The sequence below is a fragment of the Eschrichtius robustus genome, chromosome 14 (genome assembly GCF_028021215.1).
Source record: "Eschrichtius robustus isolate mEscRob2 chromosome 14, mEscRob2.pri, whole genome shotgun sequence".
Classification (NCBI taxonomy): domain Eukaryota; kingdom Metazoa; phylum Chordata; class Mammalia; order Artiodactyla; family Eschrichtiidae; genus Eschrichtius; species Eschrichtius robustus.
The window spans coordinates 9,736,612-9,759,867 of NC_090837.1; the positions used below are offsets into that span (position 1 = coordinate 9,736,612).

The window sequence follows — 23,256 nt, forward strand, 5'->3', positions numbered from 1 at the left end:
TTTGAACAACAACCAGCTTTACCTGGTTCCAAAACGTGTCTGTCACTCCAAAGTACAACCCCACATCCATTAGCAGTCACTGCCCATTCTCCCCTCTTACCAGCCCCTGGCGACCACCAGTCTACTTTCTATCTTTATGGATTTATCTATTCTGGATATTTCATATAATTGGAACCATACAATATGTGGCCTTTTGTGTCTGGCTCCTTTTAGTTAGCGTAATGTTTTCAAGGTTCATCAGTGTTACTGCATTTATCAGTACTTCATTCCTTTATGATTGAATAGTATTCCATTGTATGGATGTACCACATTTGGTTTATCCTTTCATCTGTAATGGACATTAGGTTGTTTCCACCTTTTGGGACAGTGATTCAGAAGGACTGGAAAGGGGAATTTGACGACTAGAACTGGGTTGTGGCTACCATTACCAATCCTGATGATTTACCTGCAAACCGTGTCTCGAGTCTGTCACTTCTCCATCTCAGCCACCATTTCCCCATCCCAAGCCACCACCATCTCTCTCTCAGCAGGATGTCGGCAGTAGCCCTCTCTCGGGTCTCCCTTCTGTCACTCTGACCTCTGTGCCCTCCGGGTCCATTCTCCACTGAGGGATCCTAGTAAAACTTAAGTCAAATCAAGTCATGGCACTCCATTGCTCAGAGCCTTTCCATAGCTCCCCACTGCCTCAGGAGCAAGTCCAAACTCCTCCCCTTGAGTGACAAGGCCCTGTAGTCCTGGTCTCTACCTCCCCCTCCAGCCTCCTTATGCATGGTTTCCTATCCCCACTCCCTCAGCTTCGGCCAGATGCTTCTCTCTGTTCCCAGAATGCACCATGCTCTGGGCCTTTGCACGTGCTGGTCCCCTTCCAGGGCTGGTGCTTCAAGCCTTCGCCCAGCCATCGCCCCTTCTGGGAAGGCATATGACCCCCCAACCCCACCCTGCTGAGTCAAATGCCTTTGTTTCCTCCAATCAGTCATTCTTTCAACCAGTATTTATTGAGCACTACTCTTTCTGAGGCACCAGGGATACAAGTTAAAAAGACAGACAAGTACATGCGTGTTCATAGCAGCACCGTTCACAGTAGCCAAAAGGTGGAAACAACCCAAATGTCCATCAACAGAGGAGTGAATAAATAAAATGTGGTACATCCATACAATGGAATATTACTCAGCCATAAAAAGGAATGGATTACTGATGCATGCCACAATGTGGATGGACCTTGAAAACATGATGCTAAGTGAAAGAAGCCAGTTGCAAAAGGCCCATATGCTGTGTGATTCCATGTGTATGAATTATCCGGAATAGATAAGTCCATAGAGACAGAAAGCAGATGGGTTTTTGCCAGGGACTAGGGGGAGGGGAGAATGGGAAGTGACTGCTTAGTGGGTACAGCGTTATATTTGGGGGCAATGAAAATGTTTTGGAACTAGATAGAGGTGATGGTTGCACAACATAGTATTAAATGCCACTGAATTGTTCACTTTAAAATGGTGAATTTTATGTCATGTAAATTTCACCTCAATAAATTATCTTGTAAAAATGACAGACAAGTGCTCCTGCCCTCCCTTACCAGAGAGGCGAAAATATAAAGCAACATTTGTACAGTACATTAGGTGAAGTTAAGAGTCAAGGAGAAAAATGAAACAGGGGAAGAGCATATGAATTGTGAATGAGGATGGTGGAGTTGCCATTTTAGCTAGGAGGGGCCAGGGAAGACCTCGTGGAGAAGCTGCTTTTCAGTAAAGACCTGAAGGAAATAAGGGCACAAGCCATGCAGATATCCAGAGGGAAAAGCACTCCTGGCAGAGGGAACAGCAAATGCAAATGCTCAGAGGCAAGAAACATATCAAGGAGGCCAGTGTGGCTGGAGCAAAGAGAGCGAGAGGAGAGGTGAGATCAGGGAAACCTGTGGGCTTTTCTCAGGAGGCTGAGGAAATGAGGTGAGGTGAGAAGGTACATGAGGTAGAAGAACTGGGAGAAGCCAACTGTAGGTAGCATACCTGGGTTTGATGGCTCTGCCTAACCTGTGATACCCCCTCCTCCCACCAGGAGAAGGTAGGTTCTTGAGGGCGGGGAATTTTGTCTGTTTTGTTCACTGCAGCATCTTCAGCTCCTGGCACAGTGTCCGGCACATAGTAGGTGCTGGGTGACTGGGACGTGACTCGGCCTGAACCTCCCAGGCAGGTGCCCATAGGACCCGCCATCTTGCATCCAGATCTTGGGCTCCCAACCCTTTCCACTGATCCTTCCCCCCCCCTTCGCCACCTGCTGGGGAAGACAGTGGTCCAAGCTAGGGTCTAAGGCAGAGTTTCCTTCCACAGTGGCTGCCCCACCCCAGAAGTGGGCAGGACCAGCCAGCCCCAAGAAGGAACTGAAATTGTCCTCCACCACAAACACGTCAGCCCAGGCCACACGCTGGGAGGGTCATGGGGAAGGGGGAGTGATAGGAAGGGCCAGAGTCCCCTGACTTCAAGGGCCCCCCTCCTCTGTTGGGACAAAACCTGTGCACCACCAGCCCAGAGCCAGGGTCCTGAGTATGAACGAATTTTGCTAAAGGCGTGGAGACCTGGGATTTCTTGCTATCTCATTCCCTAGCATCAAAGGGAGGATTTGAGAGCCCTGCCTTAAAAGGTGGCATTGTGGACTTCCCTGGTGGTCCAGTGGTTAAGACTCCGCACTTGCAATTCAGGGGGCACAGGTTCAATCCCTGGTCAGGGAACTAAGATACTGAATGCTGCACAGCCAAAAACAAAAAAAGGCGGCACTGCGGACTCCTCTTCCCCTCTATCATTTATGGGGCCTCTCATCCCCCCTCCCCAAACCCTCCTGTCTGCCACAGGTCCACAGATCCCCCGGTGGTTCCTGAATGCTTTCTCCCAAAGGAGCAATTTAAACCTCCTCTGAGTTTCACCTGTTCCTTATTAATAACCAAGATGTATTGCATACTGGCCCAGGGCCAAGTTCATTTTACACAGACCTTCATATTGAATCCTCAGACCAAGGCTCAGAGAGTGGAGTGATGTGCTTATGGTCACACAGGAAGGGGCAGAGCTAGGACTACAGCCCAAGCCTATTGGATTCTAAAGCCCCTATTCCTAACCACCTGGCCACCTCCTGTTCAAGTCCAAAGAAACCTATCCCAGCACTGCCCTAGCAAAACTCACAGGACTAATAGCCTCTTCCAAGACATAAATCACACCCCTTCCCAGAAGGCCCGAATGGCTGCCTTTGGTATGTATATTAAGTGTGTATATTTATGTATGTTTTCTGGTCAGGTGGGGCTGAAGGGAGGGGAGGCTGACGGGTATGGTCCCTGAGCCACATCCAGGACTACAGAAGGGCAGGGGGAGATCTTGCATTGTCCTATGAAGCCCCAGACTCATAAAGCAACCTGTGACCATGCTTTGAGCTGGAAATTAATGGATTTAATGTTTTAAGTGGCTTCCAGTCCCCACTCTGCCATTTTCAAGCTGTGTGATCTTCGGCAAATCACTTCACCTCTCTGTGCTTTGGTTTCCTCATCTGTAAACCACAAGAAGTAACAGTGCCCCATCTCATAAGGTGTTACGAGGGATTTCAAGAATAATAGCTAATGTTTACTAAGCACTTGCTGTGTGTTTTGCTTCTCATGAAAATGCTTAGAAATAGGAACAATTTTACCATCCCCATTTTACAAATTTTAAAAGCAAGATGAAATAGCTTGCCTGAACTCACACATTGAGCTAGTGGACTTGAATCCAGGCAGTCCGGAATTTGAGTCTACACCTTGCTGCCCCTCTGAGTAATAATATAAAGCTCACAGAACAGCACCAGCATGTAGTAAGTGCTCAATAATTGTTAGGTGTTATCCCCTTCTCCTGCTCACAAGTTTTGGTTGGCAGTTCAAACATCTTTGAGTAATAGAAAATTTTAAAACAACTAGGTCCTTACCTGGGAAATGTGTCATTTGGGGTAAGGGAATCAAAATATAGGGCATTGTGGGAAATAGGGCATATAGGAAATGTTCTGGTGCTCCAGTCAACCCCAGGACCATATCCTAGTCTCCTATTTCAGGCATGAGTGGCCCATGAGGGACCTGTGGGTGATATGGTTACTGGAAGGACCCATAGGTGCTTGGAAGGACTCTCTTAGTTGCCAAGTGGCTAAAAACTGCACACAAACAGGTTTCAGCCAAAGAGAATTAACTGACACATGGCTGAGAAGTCTAAGAGTAATTGCTTTCCAGTATGGCTGGATCTAGGTGCAAAGCCATTATCGTCAGGACTCAGTTTCTCCCAGTCTCTGGGTTTTGCTTTGCTCTGAGAGGATTCATTCTCGGGCAACATGGCCCCTGGAAGCTCTGAGCTCATGTCCTCCCAGCTCCAAGAGAATGGAATGAGTCATTTTCTTATCAGACTGTTCTGCCCAAGCCTGAAACTGATTCTCACTGGGTCTGTGGGTTGACCTGCCCATCCTTGAACCAATCATTGGGGGTGAGAGAGGAAGATCAGCCCCAGGGAACATCTTGAACCGAGATTGCATGGAAAATCAGGTGCTACCTGATACCACCATGACAAGGGTAAGTCAGGCAGCCATCCTGATGGCCACCAATTGTAGGAAACCATCTCAGCAATGAAGGGAGCCCAGCTTGGGGACAATGGAAGTGTGGGGCTCAGCTGCTCTCTGCACACCCCTCTGCCCTCAGCTCCCTGCTTCTGCTTCTAAAAAGTATTGCCAAACACTTCCCTCCCTACTCTTCTCCTCTCATCTCCTCCTCTCCTTGGCCCTGTGGCTCCCACTGCCTCAGAGAGGCGAAGTAACTTGCCCGAGGTCACACAGCCAGCATACATGGCAGAGCCCAGAGGTGCACCCAGGCAGCTGGCCCCAGAGTCCAGCTCTTGGCCTGGGAATAGCCTGAGGTGATTTGATTCCCCAGTGGCTGAAGGGAAGTGACGGGCAGCCTGAGGCTCTGAAGATAATCTCTTTCAATCTGGGTAGTTAATGGTCCTGATAGCCCTCATAGCAGAGGACGGCAGCCTCCTTAGCCAGCAGCCTCTGCCCTCAAGGTTCCTCCTACCCTGTGGCTCCATTTTCTTCCTACCCTCTAGCCATTTTCTGCTCCTCTCTACGTGTCTCAAGGTCTTACTCTCCAGAGAGGACCTGCTTGCCTTGCAGCCACTTCTGATTCTAGCGCCCCTGCTGGACAAGCTTCCTGTGGCTCCTTTGGCTCACCCTGAGGCCAGGCTCAATTACCGGATGCTGGCGAGTGGTCACGTGGCCACAGCACGTTCACTGGGATCAGGGAGCCAGCCTGGCTGATTGCAGGTGAGCAGTGGCCCACACTCCCGTACATCCTCTGTGGGAGTGGGACCATCCCCAGCTTCTGCCAGGACAGGGGTAAGAGAGCAACTTCCCAGCCTCCAGCAGCCCATTTTGGGGTCAAAACCAGCCTGGGGGGATGGGGGTTGTGGGGAACAGGAGAAATAGGAGGGGCACATCTCCAAACTCCCTCCAAATCCTCACTCCTTTAGCTAACACTTTTTCTTTACTTTTTTAAAAATTGAGATGAAATTCACATAGCATAAAATTAACCACCTTAAAGTACAACTCAGTGGCACGTAGTCCATTCACAGTGTCGTGTAACCACCACCTCCGTCTACTTCCGAAACATTCTCGTCACCCGAAAAGGAAACCCCATGCCCATTAGTGCCCATCAGCGGTCACTCTCCATGTCTTCCCCTCTCCCAGGCCCTGGCAACCACCAATCTGCTTTCTGTCTCTATGGATTTACCTATTCTGAATATTTCACGTAAATGGAATAATATCCAAATGGAATCACAATATGATCTTTCGTGTCTGGCTTCTTTCACTCAGCATGTTTCAAGGGTCATCCACACTGTAGCATGTGTCAATACTTCATTCCTTTTTATGGCTGAGGGTAGATCACATTTTGTTTGTCCCTTCATCCATTGATGGACATGTGGGTTGTTTCCACCTTTTGCCTATTGTGAACCGTGCTGCTATGAACGTTCATGTACGAGTATCTGTTTGAGTACGTGTTTTCAATTCTTTGAGGTCTATAACTTTAGTTAACATTTTGATGCTACTTTTATGAATTTATTTATTTATTTATTTATTTATTTATTTATTTATTTATTTATTTATTTAGCTGCGTTGGGTCTTCGTTGCTGCGTGGGCTTTCTCTAGTTGCGGCGAGCGGGGGCTACTCTTCGTAGGGGGTCCTGGTGGACGACCAGCTCGACTGGGGGGCCTCAGGCTGCCCAGGAAGCAGCTCCCCAGCCCTCCACCACCCAGGGCCACCAGGGGGCGCCAGAGCCTCGAGCAAACTCGCTGCAGCCCGTGAGGTCGCCGCCTGGGATTCCGGCCAAACTCGTGCCTGGGAAGTTCGTGCGCCCCACGCTGATCCCCGGGCAGGGGTGGGGATCGCTGGAGTAACTAGGTTGTACGTCCTCTGCAGAGCCATTAGGACCTTTAATTACCGGGACTGGAAGTGAATAATTATCTGCGGTGCCCCAGGCCACTGAGTCACTTCCCCTCAGAAACCAGATTCCCCCGGCGGAAGAGGGGGCGGCTCTCGGCTCCCTGGGCTGGGGGTCCTTGGGGTGGGCGTGGGGTGCGGGGCCGGCGCTGACGATTTTGGTCAAGGTCTGAATTCTGGAGCCGGAGTGTAAATCAGTGCTGGGCCACTTATCGGCTAGGATACTTCGCCTCTCTCGTCCTCAGTTTCCTCCTCTGTCAGATGGAGGGAAACAACATTCTCTCCATACAGTTTGCTGGGATCCTTAAACCCATAGAAAGCCATCAAAATGATGCCTGGCACATACTGCTCTCATAATAGTTAATTCTGTTTTTACTATCACCGTTATTATTACTTGGGTATAGTAGGTAGTTAAGAGCTGCGGTTCTGCAATCAGATAGACCTGAGTCTAGACCAGCTGCTTCAATCACTTGCCAGTTGTGTGGCTTTTTTCACTGTCTTGTGCCTCAGATTCATCATCTGAAAAGTAGGGAAATTCATAGCAAACCATTCACTGTGGGGAGGGGTTGGAGAGATATAATATTGCCGGTGGTGGTCTCAGCTGGACACACACTTTTGGAGGAGTCCAGATTATAAAAACTGGACTCCTTTTTTAGGCAGGGACTTTGGGCAATTTTAGACTGGAAAGCACTGGGAGGACAGAAAAGGGAACTAAATCTTTGGCAAGGAAGCAGGGGGTGTAGATGGCATCAGGCACCTGGGCTCAGCAGATTAGACCCCAGCCCAGGAATCTAGCCCTGAGAGTTCTGACAGCCGAGGAGGAAAGAGGAAGGGCCCAGTTTCATAATTCTTTTCTGGCCAAGGATGCCCTTTCCTGAACCTTCCAGCCTCAGCTGGACCTTGATGGGTGGGGAACGTGGTGGTTGGACACCCCTAGAGCTGTCTTGAGCTCTGTATTAGTTTACTATTGCTATGTAACAAATTACTCCCCAACTTAGTGGCTTGAGATGGTAAACATTTATTATTTCATGTGATTTCAGGAATTTAGGAGCAGTTTAGCTGGGTGTTTCTGGCTCAGGATCTTTCATGAGGTTGTAGTCAAAACATGGGCTTGAGCTCCCTTCATGTGAAGGCTTGACTGGGGTTGGAGGATCCACTTCCAAGATGGTGCCTGTTGCCAGGGCGTCTCTTGTTTTTTCCTGGCTGTTGGCAGGAGGCCTCAGTTCCTCACCATGTGGGCCGCCCAACAAAGCTGTTTGAGTGTCCTCATGAGGTGCTGGAAGAAAAAGAAGCAGAGCCAGAGATAGAGTGTGACAGCAGTGGGGAGGGGTCTGTTCCAGGTTTGGTGGTCAGGGACCTCCAGGGAGTGAATGAAGTGAGGAATGGAAACATCTGGTGGAAGGACATTTTGGGCAGAGGAAATAGCCAGTGCAAAGGCTCTGAAGTGGGAACATGAAGGTATATTTGAGGAACGGTGAGGAGCCCAGTGTGATCCAGTTATCCCTCGACAACAATCAGATACAGAGCATTCACTGAGTGCCCACTAAGGACTAAATGTCCTACACAATTTCACTTTCCTTTACCCACTACTATGATGCCCATTTTACAGACTGGGGACACTGAGCCTCAGAAAATGGAAGTCTCTTGCTAGAGGTAACACAGTAGTGCTGGGATAAAAACCCAGGCCTGGAAAGCTCCAGCACCAGCTGTCTTAGTCCATTTTGGAGGGACATGAACATTCAGTTCATTGCATTCTGCCCCCGGTTTCCCCAAATGCATGTCCTTCCCGCATGCAAAATGCATTCATTCCATCCCAAGAGCTCCCAAAGGCTTAACTCCTTCCAACATCAACCCAAAAGTCTATAGCCCAAAGTCTCACCTAAATCAGTTATGAGTGAGACTCAAGGTATGATTCATTCTGAGGCAGATTCCTTCCCAGCTGTGAAGTCAAACATGTTATGTGTTTTCAAAAGACAGTGGCGGGACAGGCATAGGACAGGCACTCCCATTCCAAAAGGGAGAAATAGGAAAGAAGAAAGGTCCCCAGCAAGTCCAAAACCTTAAGGCTCCAGAATAATCCTCTTTGGCCTGCCTTCTGGACACACGGGGTGGTGTTCTTGCCCCCGGAACTTTGCTGGGCAGGAGTTGGGCCCCAAGATTCTATGCTGCTCCCATGGCTTTGCTGGGCTCTCCTGGGCTGGAACATCGCACAGGTAGCTCCACCCGGCTGACGGCCCTCCGACGTCCGGGTGGAGGCAGCCATGCCCCCCACAGCTTGGCTAGTTGCAGTGCGTGCTGCACTGCTCGGGGCCTGCGGGAGCAGTGCCCGGTCCCCCCACCTTGTGTGGAGAGAGGAGCCCTGCAGCGAAGGCCCCTCCTCCGAAATCCTCCTCCCACCCAGGCCCTTGCGCTCCGGGCCTGTGATGAGAGGGCAGCCCTGATGAGCTCCGAAAGGCCTGTGGGGTCATTCTTCCATTGTCTTGGACAGGCCTCTGCAGCATACCTCTTTTCTTTCTGGACCCTCACCAGAATCACCCTTAATGGTGGGTTCATGGCAGTGTAGGCTTTTTCTAGCACGCACCTCCAAACTCTTTCAGTGTCTGCCGATCACACCGTTCCAAAGCTGCTGGCACGTTTTTAGGTATTTCTTACAGCAGAACCCCCGCTTCTCAGAACCGATGTTCTGTCCTGGTCTGTTCGGGCTGCTGTAACAAAATACCATAAATTGGGTGGCTTATAAACTACAGACATTTATTTCTCACAGTTCTGGAGTCTGGGAGGCCCAAGATCAAGGTTTTGACAGATTCAGTGACTGGTGAGAGCCAGGTTTCTGATTCAAAAGTGGTGTCCTCTAGCTGTAACCTCATATGGCAGAAGCAGAGAGGGCTCTCTAGGGGGTCTCTTTACAAGGGCACTGATCCCATTCCTGACATCTCTGCTCTCATGATCAAATCACCTCTAAAGGCTCCACCTCCTAATACTATCACCTTGGTGGTTAGGATTTCAACATGGATTTGGGGGGATATAAACTTTCAGGCAATTATACCAGTCATTACCCAGCTAGGGAGCAGACCAGCCACTCAGGCCCCCTCCCCACCTGCAGCCCAGACCTTGTTCTCAGTAGGGAGGGAACAGTCTGCAGAAGCACATTTTACAGATGCGGACACCAAGGCCTCCACTCACTGGCTGGGCAACAGTCTTGACTCTCAAGCTTCAGTGTCCTCATGTGTGGCCACCACTCTTCACAACCCTTGAGGGATGTATGACTCACATCCAATTATAGATTATAATCAACACTCTTTATTGAGCACATGCTCTGCGGAAGTGCCACCCAACCTCCCAAGCTCTTAATGCATCAAATTCTCCCCCACAACCCAATGAGGTAATTGTAATTTTTCCCATTTTACAGATGAGGAAACTGAGGCTTAGAGAGACTAAGTGATCACACAGCTAAGAAGATGCTGAACACTCAATTCTAAACCTGTCTGAGTGACCCCTAGAGCCTTCATTCTTAATTATGGGCCCCCTCAGACGATGGCTTCCTGCCCTTGAAGTGGGGAGAGACTCTTATCAGGGCTAATGATTTAATTTTTCAGTGCCTCAGTCTTTTCATCATAAAATAGGGATAATAATAATAATAGTACCTATCCCAGGGCTGATGTGAGATTTAAATGAGTTAACATACGTAAAACATTCAGAGCTAGTACAGCAGCCACTGACCACGTGTGGCTATTTAAATTTTAATTCATTAACATTAAATAAAGTTATGAATTCAGTTCCTCAGTGACACTAGCCACATTTCAGGTGCTCGGTAGCCTCATGTGGTGACCATGTTGCACAGCACAGATAAAACATTTCCATCATCACAGAAAGTTCCATCTGTCAGCACTGGTAGAGAGCAATACATGGCATGAAGCAAGCCTCAAAAACTATTAATCACATAATTAATCCTAGATCATTAGCTATTGTAATTATATCTATTAGTATCTATTAATCCTATTCTAGCCTATTGGTTTTTTTGTTTGTTTGTTTTTTTGTTTTTGGCTGTGTTGGGTCTTTGTTGCTGTGCGTGGGCTTTCTCTAGTTGCGGTGAGCGGGGTCTACTCTTCATTGTGGCACGCAGGCTTCTCATTGCGGTGGCTTCTCTTGTTGTGGAGCACAGGCTCTAGGCGCGCGGGCTTCAGTAGTTGTGGCACTTGGGCTCAGTGGTTGTGACTCGCGGGCTCTAGAGCACAAGCTCAGTAGTTGTGGCGCATGGGCTTAGTTGCTCCGCGGCATGTGGGATCTTCCCCGGCCAGGGCTCGAACCCATGTTCCCTGCATTGGCAGGGGGATTCTTAACCACTGTGCCACCATGGAAGTCCCTGTTATTTTTATATTTATTATTAATAGGTAATATACTATTAAGTGCTATTATTGTTAGTGTTAGAACTGTTAATATGATGTTACATTGATTATTAATCTTATTACTATTCTATTGTTATTTCATATTTATTATTATTAATCCTATCACCATTATTATTATAAGCTACTATTAATACTATTAACCTTAGACCTAACTGTTATTATTATATTTATTATTACTACTAATATCCTATTGTTATTTTATATTTGCTATTAATCCTGTAATAGTTAACAGTATTATTAATTAGATCTAATAATTATTGTTACATTATTATATTTATTGTTATCGATCCTTTTATTTATTTATTTATTTTTTAATTTTAATTTTATTTTTTTGGCTGCTTTGGGTCTTCGTTGCTGGGCGCAGGCTTCCTCTAGTTGTGGCCAGCGGGCGCCACTCTTTGTTGCAGTGCAAGGGCTTCTCATTGTGGTGGCTTCTCTTGTTGCAGAGCACAGGCTGTAGGCGCGTGGGCTTCAGTAGTTGTGGCACACGGGCCCTAGAGCATGCAGGCTTCAGTAGTTGTGGCACACAGGCTCAGTAGTTGCGGCTCGCGAGCTCACCAGTTGCGGCTCGCAGGCTCTAGAGCACAGGCTCAGTAGTTGTGGCACACGGGCTTAGTTGCTCCGCAGCATTTGGGATCTTCCCAGACCAGAGATCAAACTGGTGTCCCCTGCATTGGCAGGCGGATTCTTAACCACTGCGCCACCAGGGGTGTCCCTATCGATCCTTTTATTATTAACCCTGTACTGGCTAACTTTTGTTTTGTTATTAATATCAGCTGTTAATATCACTACTAATAGTCCGAATAAGCATTTACTAATAGTTATTGACTACTGTTTTGTTACTGTTATTAGTCCTGAGAGTCTCTGACCCCTGGAACTTGGCAGGCAGTAGGTGCGCTCCAACTCAGCGTTTTTCACGGTCGGAAGGAAGGGCGGTCTGCTCCCCCAGGACCGCTTTGCTTGTTTCCGGGGAATTCGAATAAACCTCTTTCTCCCTTTGGGCCCCAGTGACCTGTGAAGTGGGAGGAGCCAAGGCCGGGCAGCCTACCCGCGGAGAAGATGAAATCGCTGCTAGGAGCCGTGATGCTCTCAAATCTAGGGCAAGGCGGTGGAGGGGTATTCGCTGTAAACCCTTTGCCTTTCTAAGGAGAAACAAAAACAGAGTGAGAAGTCTCGATCGCGGTGAGCATTGAAACAAGAAACTGGACTCTGGAGGGGACGCGTGGTGAGAAGAAATTAAACGAGAAAGGAAACCACTTTGGGGCGCAGAGAAATCTGGCGCGAGAGAAGGCTTGCACTGTGATTAAAAAGGGGAAGAGCCACAAGTCTCCATTTAAGTCAGCAGAGCTGCTGTGAGAGGGAAAGTGCTTGTGGCTGGCAGATTTCAGCAACCATTTGACAACTGCTGTGTACCTGGCTGCTCTGTTGGCGCCACCTGGCAGCTGTGTGACTGCAGTCAAGTAATTGCTCTCTCTGGGCCTCAGTCTCCCCAAGTATAAGAAAGAGATAATAATATGGGGTGATCAGGTTAGGCTTCCCCCATAACTTACTCCCTTTGCCCCCCATCCTCAGCTGCTGTGTGAACATCACTGGGGCACCTCCTAATGGGTTGCCAACTCAGACACTGCAGCTCGAATGCAAAGCTCAACAGGTCCTTCTGTGCAAAACCCTCCATGGCTCCCTATTGCTCCCAAAATAATTCCCAAACTTATCAGCAGGACCTTCAAGTCTCCATGTGATGGGCCTGCCTTCATCTCTTCCCATCTATCAGTCTAGGCATCACCAATGCTTTCTTGACTTTCCTTGAATGCACCAAGCTTATTCCCATCTCAGGATCTTTGCACTTACTGTTCCTTATCACTCCTGGATCCTTCTTATCGTGGGGTGGAGGGGAGAGGTGGTCTCATCCCAAATATTAGCTCCTCAGGAGGTCCTCCAAGCCTCCAGTCTAAGATAGCCTGGGAAGCGCTCTCCATCCTGTAACTGTTTTGTCATCTTCATAGTACATTATCCCATTTACCTATTTATTTAAGCTCTGTGTCCCCTCAAAGAATGTCAGCTGAGGACAAGGGATGCCCATGAGGGCAGGGATATTTGTCTGTCTTGTTCAGTGCTGTGTCGCCAACACCTAGAACAATGCCTGACATACATATTTGTGGAAAGCACATGTTTGTGGCCAGTTACTTCAAGGTTATTGAACTCTAAGGATCCTACAGCCGACAGGCCCCCTTCCGCCATCTGGGTGAAATCTGGAAATCCCCACCTTCTGGGGGAACCCCTTCCTGTAGCTCCAACGGCAGGACTCAGGCTTGATTGTTTAACAAACACTCATGCAGCAGTGTTTTCCCTTGGGCAGAGCCCCTTGCTAAGTGCTTTAATGCATTAACTCACTTAATCCTCACAACGACCCTGTGAAATGGGTACTCTTATTTCCATTTCATAGATGAGGTACGGAGAAGTCAAGTCATTTGCCCAAGGTTAGTAAGAGGGGGAGGCAGGGGAATGGACGAGTGTGCTGTCTGGAAAGGGGTGATGTGGCTTCTGCAAGCTGGGGGTGTGAGCGACTTGTTTCCTGTTGTGGGAGGGAGAGAAGAGCAGACATTCCTCTCTCCCCTCCCTCCCATGTGTTGGGGGAAGGGCTGGCTGGGTGTATGCTCCCCCTCAGGCTATTGGGGACCCCCCTGTGAACCTCACCCCACATAAGGCTCATAGATAAAATGAAAGTAGCCCCGGGGAGAGCAGAGAGGGAGGCCCAGAGGCTATGGGAGCAAGCGATCTGGGAGGGCTTCCTGGAGAAAGATGCACTCTTGGAGTTGGGGGACGGATGGGCCCATAGAGGCCAGTCTATAGGGGCATGGGCTGCGACAAGAGCAGAGCTGAGGGTGGCGCTATGGGGGTCTACTCAGTACAGTCGCGGATAGTCGGGGCCGGGCGGGGTTGGGATCTTTCCCCGGGTGATGATGAAAGCTGCGGTCGCTATTGCACTGACCGGCCCGGCGCGCGCAGATAAGGCCCTGCAGGAGGGAGTCGGCACGGACGCGCCCCCTCGAGGCCAGGCGCCTCGGCCCGGCCCCGCCTTTCCTTCATCTGGCCCCGCCCCCGCAGTGTGGAGGCACCCGGTGGCCCCTGGCGCTAGGTGGGTGGGGCCAAGCTTGCCCCGCCCCTCCTGCCGTTCATTCCCTTCTTTAGGTTGTGCGATACGAAATCGGGTGGGTGATCTGTGGGCGTGGCTTTACAAGGCCCCGCCTCTCCCCGGGCTGGCTTTTGAGACCCCAGGACCTGGTTAGTCGCAGAGGAGCAGGACTGATGGGCGGGGCGAGGCCTGGCTCCGCCCCTGGGCCTGTTTTCTCCCCGCCCCCTGCCAAGTCTGGCTCGCGGGCGGACTGGGGCGGGGCCTGGTTTGGCCCCGCCCCACCCTGGCTCCGCCCCTGCCGTGGCCGCCCTCCCCCGCCGGGCTCCGCTCGCACAGCCGGTTCCTCTTTACATAACGGCGCGGGGCGGCATGGGCTCGGGCCACCGCCTCCGCCCGGCCGCCCGCCCGGACTGTCGCGGCCCGCGGTGGAGACGGCGGCCTCAGCAAAGTTTCCCCGGTGGCGGCCCGGAGGCGCATCCTCCCGCAACTGTCAAGCGCTGGCGGCGGAAATGATGAGGCGCTGGCCATTTTCCGAGCCCGGGTTTCCTGCCTGAGCCCCGCTCGAGCGAGCCGCGAGCCAGGAGCCGGCGCGCGGGAGAGAACGCGCCCGGGGCGGGGGCCCTCCCGCCCCCTCGGGATTTCGGGGGGCCGGGGGCGCGCGACGCCATGGGCCGGCCGGGCCCGGACCCCCTCTCTTTCAGGTAAGCCCGCCTTTCCCAGCGCTCCCCTCCTCCGGGGCTGGGAGGGCTTTAATGGGGGAAGAGGAGGCCCCGTGTCCAGTTCTGCCCAGTATCTGCGCACTCCCACAACAGCCTAAAATATTGTCCTGAAGCTAACTCAGATGGAGGTGTTCAGGGGTGACCGCTCCCCAGCTCCTGCGACACCCTGCCAGCCGACACCCCCAGCCACACACGTGTTGGGGATGTAATGGGGGTAGCTGAGGCAGTGGGGGAGGCGCTGAGAGAGGGTATGGCTAATATTCCCAGTCCGCCTCTTAACGTAGCCCAACCAGTCAACTTGCGCCTGGTGGGGGGGGGGGGGCGGCCCGGGCGGCCCGGGCGGCCCGGGCGGCCCGGCTTGGTACCTTGAAAGTGAAAGTAGTGAAACTGAGCTCATGAGAATGGAAGAGTCCTCTTGGAGTGGGGCGCAGGCCCCTCCCCACTCTCCCAGGCCAGGCCGTGTGGCTAAGAGGGTAGTCCTCCCCCCCATTCCAGAAGCCCCTCTCCCCATTCCCTGCATCAGGGACGTGGGGTGGCCCAGGCACCCCCATGCTATAGAATCTGGGGGTTCAAAAGGGTTAGGGCTCTCACAGCTCAGGTCTCTTTGGGCTGGTACCCTCCCACCCTGGACCTGGGGCTCCAGGGGGATCCTCCCACCAAAAAAATGGGACCCAGGTCATTGGCCTAATAGGTCAGCAGGGCTGGGAAGGTATTTCAGAGGCCCTTAATGCCTGGTGCAGCAATCCCCTCCCTTCCCTCATTCTGTTCCTGGGGGCTTTCGGGGCAATGGGGACTGCATTTGAGGAACTGGGGGGGGCCTGCCTGCCATTCCACTTTTTTTCCTGAGTTTCCTCATTCTCCTGTTTCTCTTCCCCATTCCCGGGCCACAATGATGTAGGTGAGGAGGTCACTGCCTGCAGCTGGGGGCCTCCAGGGAGGGGAATGGCCAGGCCGGACTGAGTGGGAGGAAGTGAAATTGGGCTACAGGCGGGGGGCTTCGGAACAGAGGGCCTGGCAAGGCCAAGTCTGAAGGGCCAAGGTCCAGCTTTGGGGGCAGGAGGGGCAGAGATCTGACCCACACCCCCTGGCCTGGGAGATGAGCCTCCTCTGACACCCACCAGCGGCCAGGCTCCAGCTGGGGCAGCCGGCCCATCCCCATTTACAGTCCAACCCTGAGGCCCCTGTCAGGGCTGTGGGTGTATGGATCTCCGGGGTTGTGGGTGCGAGTTGTATCTGGATTTCCCATTGCTGACCTGGCTGCCAGAGCGGAAACAGCCCTGGAGGCTCTCCGGGGCCTGCGGGGGCCAGAGACCCAGCTCTAATGGGGGGAGAGCCGGCTGAGGCCGCCTTCTCAGGCTGGGGTCAGCAGATGAGAGGCCAGGGCCTGTTTTGGGAAGTTGGAAGGGTTTTTAATACACTTTTTCTGAGCCTTTTCCCACAACCCCCCTCTGGGAGGGAAAAATCCTTCTGAGCCAAAGGGTGAACATTCCTAGAACTTGTGTGAGTCCCCGTGGGCCACAGAGGCAGCCAGCTGGGAAGGGGCTGGACTAAAGTATCAGCTTCTGGCGTCTGAGGACCTTCAGGGGCTCAGCAGCAGCAGAGGAGAGTCCTGGAAGCTTAGGTTCCATTCCCTCACTGCCTTTTTTCCAGCTGAGGGCATGGGCAAGTGATACTTGTGAACCTCAGTTTCCCCTATGTGAAATGGGGTAATAATAGGTTTGTGGTAGGGTATGTAATAAGCCTGGCATTAAAAGGGTTCAATTCCAGGTGGTGGTGGTGGTGGTGGTGGTGGTTTCCACCATGAGTGTTATTGTTACTGGCTGTGGAATGTTCGTTCATCAGCATCCCTTGAGCACCACCTGCACGTGCAGCTCTGGGGTTTCCTGAGTGTTTGGGAGAAGAATTCTGGAGACCCAGGCAGGATGAGGTGATGGTGCTTCCTGGCTATATGGCCTTGCTTAACCACCCCAGCCTCCGTTTCTTCATCTGTCAAATGGGTGTGAGAATAGTACCTACTTCTTTAGGGTCATTGGAACCACGAATGAGTGAATTCACAAAGTGTTTATTTAGCGTGGCTTGGTCAGCAGGAAGAATAGTAATAAGGATGAGTTTGTTATTATCTTGTTTGTTGTGGATGTTAGCTCTGCTCGTTTTCCTTCCAGATCCACCCGCCCCCACCCCCCCATTCTTCTGAACCCTGGGCTTGATCCTTCTCCAATAAACAGAACTCTCTAATACAAATTAGATCCTGTAGAACCACTCCAGGTATGGCGGTAGCCTGGGCCCAGCAGGTACTGGGTAGCCCTGCAGCAGTTCAGCCTGTGGGGACCCTTGGATATCTGGGTCTGGCTGTGCCACCTCCTGGATGGAGTCTCCCCGAGGGCAGAGGGGGGCAAGGCTGGAGACACTTGGAGGGACCTCCCAGCTGCTAGTTCCAGCGCTGCCCACGCCGAGTGGGGGAGACAGGGCACATAAAGCATTCAGTGCTGGCCTTGGCACTCAATTAATAATAGATATGGTTGTTGTTGTTATTATTAAAATGAGAGGTCTCTTCTGTTCAGTTCTCACTTCTCCCAGTAGCAGCATGGGTTTTGGAGCCAAATCTGAGCTTTGCCAGCTTCTAGCTGTGAGGCCTTGGGCAAGTTACCTGAACTCTCTGGGGCGCACCTGCCCAGCGGGGGCCAAGAGTCCCAGCTTCTCCCCGGTATATGAGCCTGCATGTGAGTGCATATGTGAAGTGTGTGAGTCTGGCACAGAGTAGCGACTCAAACTGTGTTGGGTATAATTGCTATGGCCGTGTGACCTTGGGCTTGTCCCTTAACCTCTCTGAGCTATGGGTCTCCTCATCTATGAATGAGAGTACTAATAGGGTTGTTTTGAGAAGAGGCATGCAGAGTGCCTGACATGCAGTCAGCGCTCAATAAGAGCTACGCTGTTAATGCCCAAGAGGGGGGCTGGCACTTAATTGCCAGGTTTCCTGGGAAAATGGGCCCTAGGGGCTCCGGGTGTTCAGCATCTTTGGGCGGAGCAGGAAGCTGCTTCCATCTGGCAGACAGAGAAGCCTGCCTTGGAGAGTCCAGAGGTGTAATACAAGTTGCTTGTTCCCAGCCAGACCCTGTTCCCAGCTACCCGCCCTCCCTGAGGAAACTGAGGCGGGCAGGCTGCCCAGGGGAAGTGACTCAGCTGGGGTCACTCGCTGAGTCAGTCCTAATTGGACCCAGGAGCTCTGTGCCTCAGCTCCCTGGCTTCCGGGGCCTGAGGTCCCTCGGGGACTGGGCAGGTCCAAACCACAGCTGGACACCCACTTACTTGGGCCCCAAAGCCTGGACGACCAGCATTCTTCAGCTGGGGCTCCGGGGTCCCATTGGCCACCACTGGGCTGCTCAGCCCAGCATCCTTCCTCCCAGCAGGGGCAAGGGGCACTTCCCCAGGAGAGCAAGTCCTCCTGGTGTCCCCCGGCCCCGCCCCGCCCGGAAACCCGGCAGCTGCGCAGATGGCTGGAAGATTTTTCCTCCCACGCCACCCTGTCAGGGGTCGGCTAGGGGGGCCGGGCTGCAGGCTTCCTCATGAACCAGGCCTGGAGCCCCTGGGGGCCTGCCCGGATGTGGGCCCCCATCCCGGCTGGCCAAGGGCAGCCTGCCACTGCCCCATGGGTCCCCAGGGAGGCCTGGGAGGGAGGAAGTCTGTGCCCTGCTCACCCGGGAGCTGACTCACAAGGGTGCCTGAGGGGGAGGCCTTGGCCTTGAGGGGCTGGGGAACTGGAAATGCAATTAGGGGAGTGGACACAAAAGAGGGCCTTCGGCATGGGATCTGTCCTTTGAGAGCTGGCACTCTGGTGTCATCTCGCGGGAGGAGAGGCCCCGAGAGGGTGATGAGTGTGGGGAGAGCATCGCAGGAGCAGGAGGCCTTGAGGGCACCCGTCCTGATACCCTGAGGAAGCAACACCGTCTGGGGGCGTGGGGTGTGCAGAGCTGACTGAGAGGCTTCCCCTCTCTCCCCTCAACCCAGGGGCAGTTAAAGGAAGAAGTCACATGCTGGGATGGGGGTGGCTTAGAGAGTTCTGCCTATTCTTCGGTGGCCCTGGCTTTCCCCACCTCCCAAAGGCTGTTGGCCAGGGTGTCAGGCTGAGGGTGGGGGCAGAGGAAGCCAGAGGACATTTCCTGTTCTGGCAGACTGTGCTGGTGTGATAAATGTCCTCAGGCACTAGGTGACCCCGGCGAGAGTGCATCAGGGCCCCCTGGCTGCCCGATGGGCTAGAGCAGAACCCACTTCTCAGCCTCCCCAGGGCCCCAGAACCTTTGCTCTGTACTGCCTGTAGGCTTCTACACAGTCTGGCCAGCTCGAGTGGTGTGAAAGGGCAGTGGGCCTCCTGCCAGGCAGTGTGTGTTGGAATCCCCTCAACTCTCTGGGCCTCCTTGGACGGGGAGGGGGGGGTGGTCTCGGCTCCTGGAGAAGTTGGTGCTGTGGGTAGGAAAGGTAGAAATACTTACAGCAGCCTGGAGTGAACTTAGAGGGCTCCCTGGAGGAGGTGTCTCCCTCTGAAGGTATAAGACTTCCTGCCCAAACATCTGTGAGCTGTGGACCTGGGGGAGGATTGAGGCTCTGGACTGGCTCATTTTAACTTCACTTATCACAATTTAAAATATTCTCCCCAAGCCTTGGCAGGTGAAATTCCCACAGGTGGGTAAAGGCCTTCTCTGCACCTGGGCCTGATAATTAAACAGGAAATATTAGCTTCCCAAGATTACATTATTACCCAGGGTGATTGGATAGAGGAGAGGCTGATGAGCCTCGATCTCTGGGGTCCTGGGTTAGAGTGAGCCCCACAATTCAGAGCCAGGATTCCCAGCTGTTCAGAGCCTGAATTCTCCCCGGCTTGGTGTAGGATGTATATATGCTTGAACAGGGGACACCAGGTACTGGCTAAGGCTTCAAAGCCCTTACCAGGTTGCCCTGAGCAGGGACTCTGTGGACACAATTGTCTGAACTTGGGGTCCTGAAAGGCAGACCCACCCCCGCCCTGACGTGAGCCCCAGGATGGGCACAGAGGTAGCCGCCTCCATCTCCATGTGTTTGCTGTGGGGACTTGGTGGGGGGTTGCTGGGATGCAGTCTGATCTCCTTGCTCCACGTCACATCATCCTTGTCCCTCACCCTGCTGTGGGATTTTGGGAAATCCTGGACTCCGACTCCCTTACCCAGCAGATCTCCCTGCCCCAAAAGCCCAGGATGAGGAGATGGGAGGGACCCCCTGGATTTGCAGGCCCCTCTCTGTGGAAGGCTGTTCACCCCTTTGGCCGCCCAGGCTCCCAGATGCTCCTGTGGGGTGTCGGAGGGGATAGAAATGCCCCAAAGATCCCTCTACTCCCTGTACCCACTAGCTGAAGCCTGGGGGCTCCTGGGAACCCCCAGGTGATTAGTAGTTGCTTCCTACCAAGAGCTTTTAGGCCCTGTTCCCAGGATTGGCGTGATCTGATCAATTGCTCTTCCTCTGTGTCTGGCGCATAGTAAACACTCAATAAATGCTTACACCTGGGCCGAGGCCCAAGGAGGGGACCACCTTCCTGTGGCCTGGCTGCCTGCCCCGGCCAGGAAACCTCCCAGGCATGGCCCCCTCCCCGGCACAGGCCACAGCTGAGTGCTCTGGCTGGTGACTTCCTGCCTCGAGCTCCTGCCCGGAGCTGCCTGAGCAGTGCTTCACCCCTGAAAAGGCCTTGTGCTCGGGCTCCCGTGACCCTCCCTGCCTGGCCCAGCCCATGAAGCCAGGCTCTGCCTGTGGCTTCTTGCAGCAGGCAGGCCTGACATTCTCTGTAGCAGGCGCTCCTCTCTTCTAACAATAATAGTAATAAAATAGCAACAGCCACTTGTTTCTTGAGCCCTGTGCCAAGCACCCCTCAGACATTAGTTCTTAGAATGCTCCTAGTGAATGCCAAGAACATTAGCCCACTTTACAGATGGGGACACTGAGGCTCAGAGAGGGAAGCCCTCTCTTCTGCATCACACAGCGAGGAAGTGGCGGAATTAGGATGTGAACCCAGATTTGGTTGGTAGCTCCACTGTAGAGAGGTCATCTGTGGTGGTGGGTTTCTCGGAGCCCCTCAGCCTTTTCTGTCAGTCCACAAAGGTCAGGATCATGATTCCAGGAGTACGACTGTCAAATAGCAGCCCGCCTCAACCCTAGGAGTTCATTAATTCATGCAACTTATTTCTGGAGCACCGGCTCTGACCAGACCCTGCAGAGTGCGCAGGAGTGCGATGGCCCTCGGCCTGCTGGGGGCAGACACCCCGGGCGGAGGGAGATGGGCAGTGAGCAGTATTGCTCATGTATATAGCTGGCGCTTCCAGCAGAGCGAGCGGGTTCTAATCACAGCTCTGCCCCTCGAGGGCCCCGTGACCCTGGGCAAGCCATTCCTCCCACACCTTGGCTTTCTCATCCATAAAATGGGCATAATGCTAGGAATGCCCACTCTGGTGGGGAATAAACAAGTGAATAAATGCAAAGTGTTTAGCACAGAACAGGGCACATAGAAAGCGTGAAATAGTGTCATTTATTGTTGTTCTAAAATTTTCGCCCTGTGGCTATTTTCCAACCACCTGGTGCGTTTATGACCTGGACAGAGGAGCTGAGGCCTCCTGACTCCAGCAGGAGCTGAATGGGACCTTTATATCCCCTCCTCTGGATAAACATTGACTGGGCAGTGAGTCTTCCTTGTGGTGTGCATTTGGGCATTGATCAGGTGTTTTGGGGGGGCCTTGTGTTTGGGGTTTCCATTAATTGCTAGCTGTGGGACCTCTGTGCTTCAGTTTCTCCACCTGTAAAATGAGAGCAATTACTGGCCCTACTTCCTAGTACTGTTGTGAAGCTTGGGAGAGTTGATGTTTTGCAAAAGCAGTTAGAAGAACGCCTGAGGTATAGCACATGCTGAGTACACACCACTCTTATGGAGAATTGGAATAGGGGGCCTGGTGAGGAGGGCTGCCAGCCACTGCCTGGGCGGTGAGGGAGCTGGGAGCAGGCACAGCTGTTCTGAGAAGGCTCTTACCAGGGTTTGGTCCTGCAGCTGGGCTTCAGGACTCTGATGTACATGGGTGGACAGGGTCAGGTGTTCCAGGCAAAGGGATAGGCCTGGGTGCCCAGGAGGTGGGTTGGCCCAGCGAGAGGTGGTCACTGGTGGGTGCTGGCCACCACACATGTGCCAGAGGAGCCAGAGTTTGCAAATCCAGCCGACCTCTTGCATTCCTACATTCATTCATTCAGCAGGCATTTGTTGGGCTCCTGCTGCATGCTAGGAACTGGGGATGGAGCTGGGAGTGGCTCCTGGCGAGTGGAGCTCAGTGTCTGGTGGGGAGATAGTCACTAATTAAACAATCATTGGCATTGAATGAGAGCACGTGACCAGTGTGCTGAAAGACAAGTTCCGGACTCAGTCGCCAGGGAGCTCAGGGAAGGCTTCTCTTGAGTGAGATTGGAAGCAGACTGGGAGCAGGCAGGGCAAAGGGACACCTGATGCAGTTGTCCAGAGGCAGCTGGTGTGAGGGCACATCACACGGGGTCTCGTGGATGGGACAGGAGCTTGGGTCTGGAATCTGGTTTCCCCAACCTGTGAGGACAGTGCTGGCCTCACCTGTGTCAAGGCGTGGGGTGGCCGAGGGGTTAACCAAGGACAGGTCGCCCACACATGCAGGTAATACCCTCCTCTTCACCAACAGGGGTGGATTTCTTGGCAGAGCATGGTGGCCAAGGGCACATGTGGCCCCTCTCCCTTCCCTTCTGCCCACTGTGTACAAAGTACGTGCGGTGTATAGGTGCCAAGGACCCTGTGATACGCAAAAACGTCAAGTGTGTGCACAGCACCCTCCCAGCTGGTACAGTGGCACCCACTCTGTGCCGTCTGGGCTGTCTTGCTGTGATCGGCTGCAGGGTCACCACCACGGCCTGGAGATGTGGAGTGGGGTGTGGCAGAAAGAACCCCAGTTTCTAGGTTCAGATCTTCACCTTGAGTCCCCTTTCAAGGACTCCTTGCAGCCATCTTAGGAGGTAGATACTGTGCTGCTCTCCATTTGACAGATGAAGAAACAGGGGTTCAGAGAGGTCCAGTCAGAGGCACACAGCCAATACTTGTGTGTGTGGGTGTGTGTGTGTGTGTGTAATGTAGCAGCCGGAGAGCAGGAATTTCTTTCTGGTTCACTGCTGCATCTCCAGGGCCTAGCACAGTGGCTGACACACAGTAGGCCCTCAGTAACATCTGGGTGGGGGTGTGTGTGTGTGAATGAGCAGCCATGACTGTGTGGTCCCCAGCAGGGGCCCGGGCCCAGCCAGGCTTAGTTGGAAGGACGGACGGTACTGGTGGTAACTAGAGAGGCCCAGGGTTCAGCACCGTGGACAGCAGAGGGTAGGGGGCTTCTGCGTTTTGATTGTGTGGGAGCCCCAGTTGGGATGAGCAGGCAAGGGTCTGCCTGTCCTGACGTTCCCCCATCAGAACAGGAAGTACCTTTGCACTCCTTGTGAGTCTTGTTAATT

The 23,256-nt window shown here is 52.7% G+C and overlaps 1 protein-coding gene across 4 annotated transcripts in view; it reads left to right on the top strand.

Moving 5' to 3' along the window:
* Window positions 1-14,334: 14,334 nt before the first annotated feature.
* The window catches only part of SH2B3 (SH2B adaptor protein 3), a 40,026-nt gene continuing 31,104 nt past the window's right edge, over window positions 14,335-23,256 (top strand). For all 4 annotated transcript variants that reach the window (XM_068563247.1, XM_068563249.1, XM_068563250.1 and 1 more), the window contains exon 1: window positions 14,335-14,718. The gene's annotated coding sequence lies outside the window, so the exon portion shown is untranslated. The remainder of the gene's footprint in view (window positions 14,719-23,256) is intronic.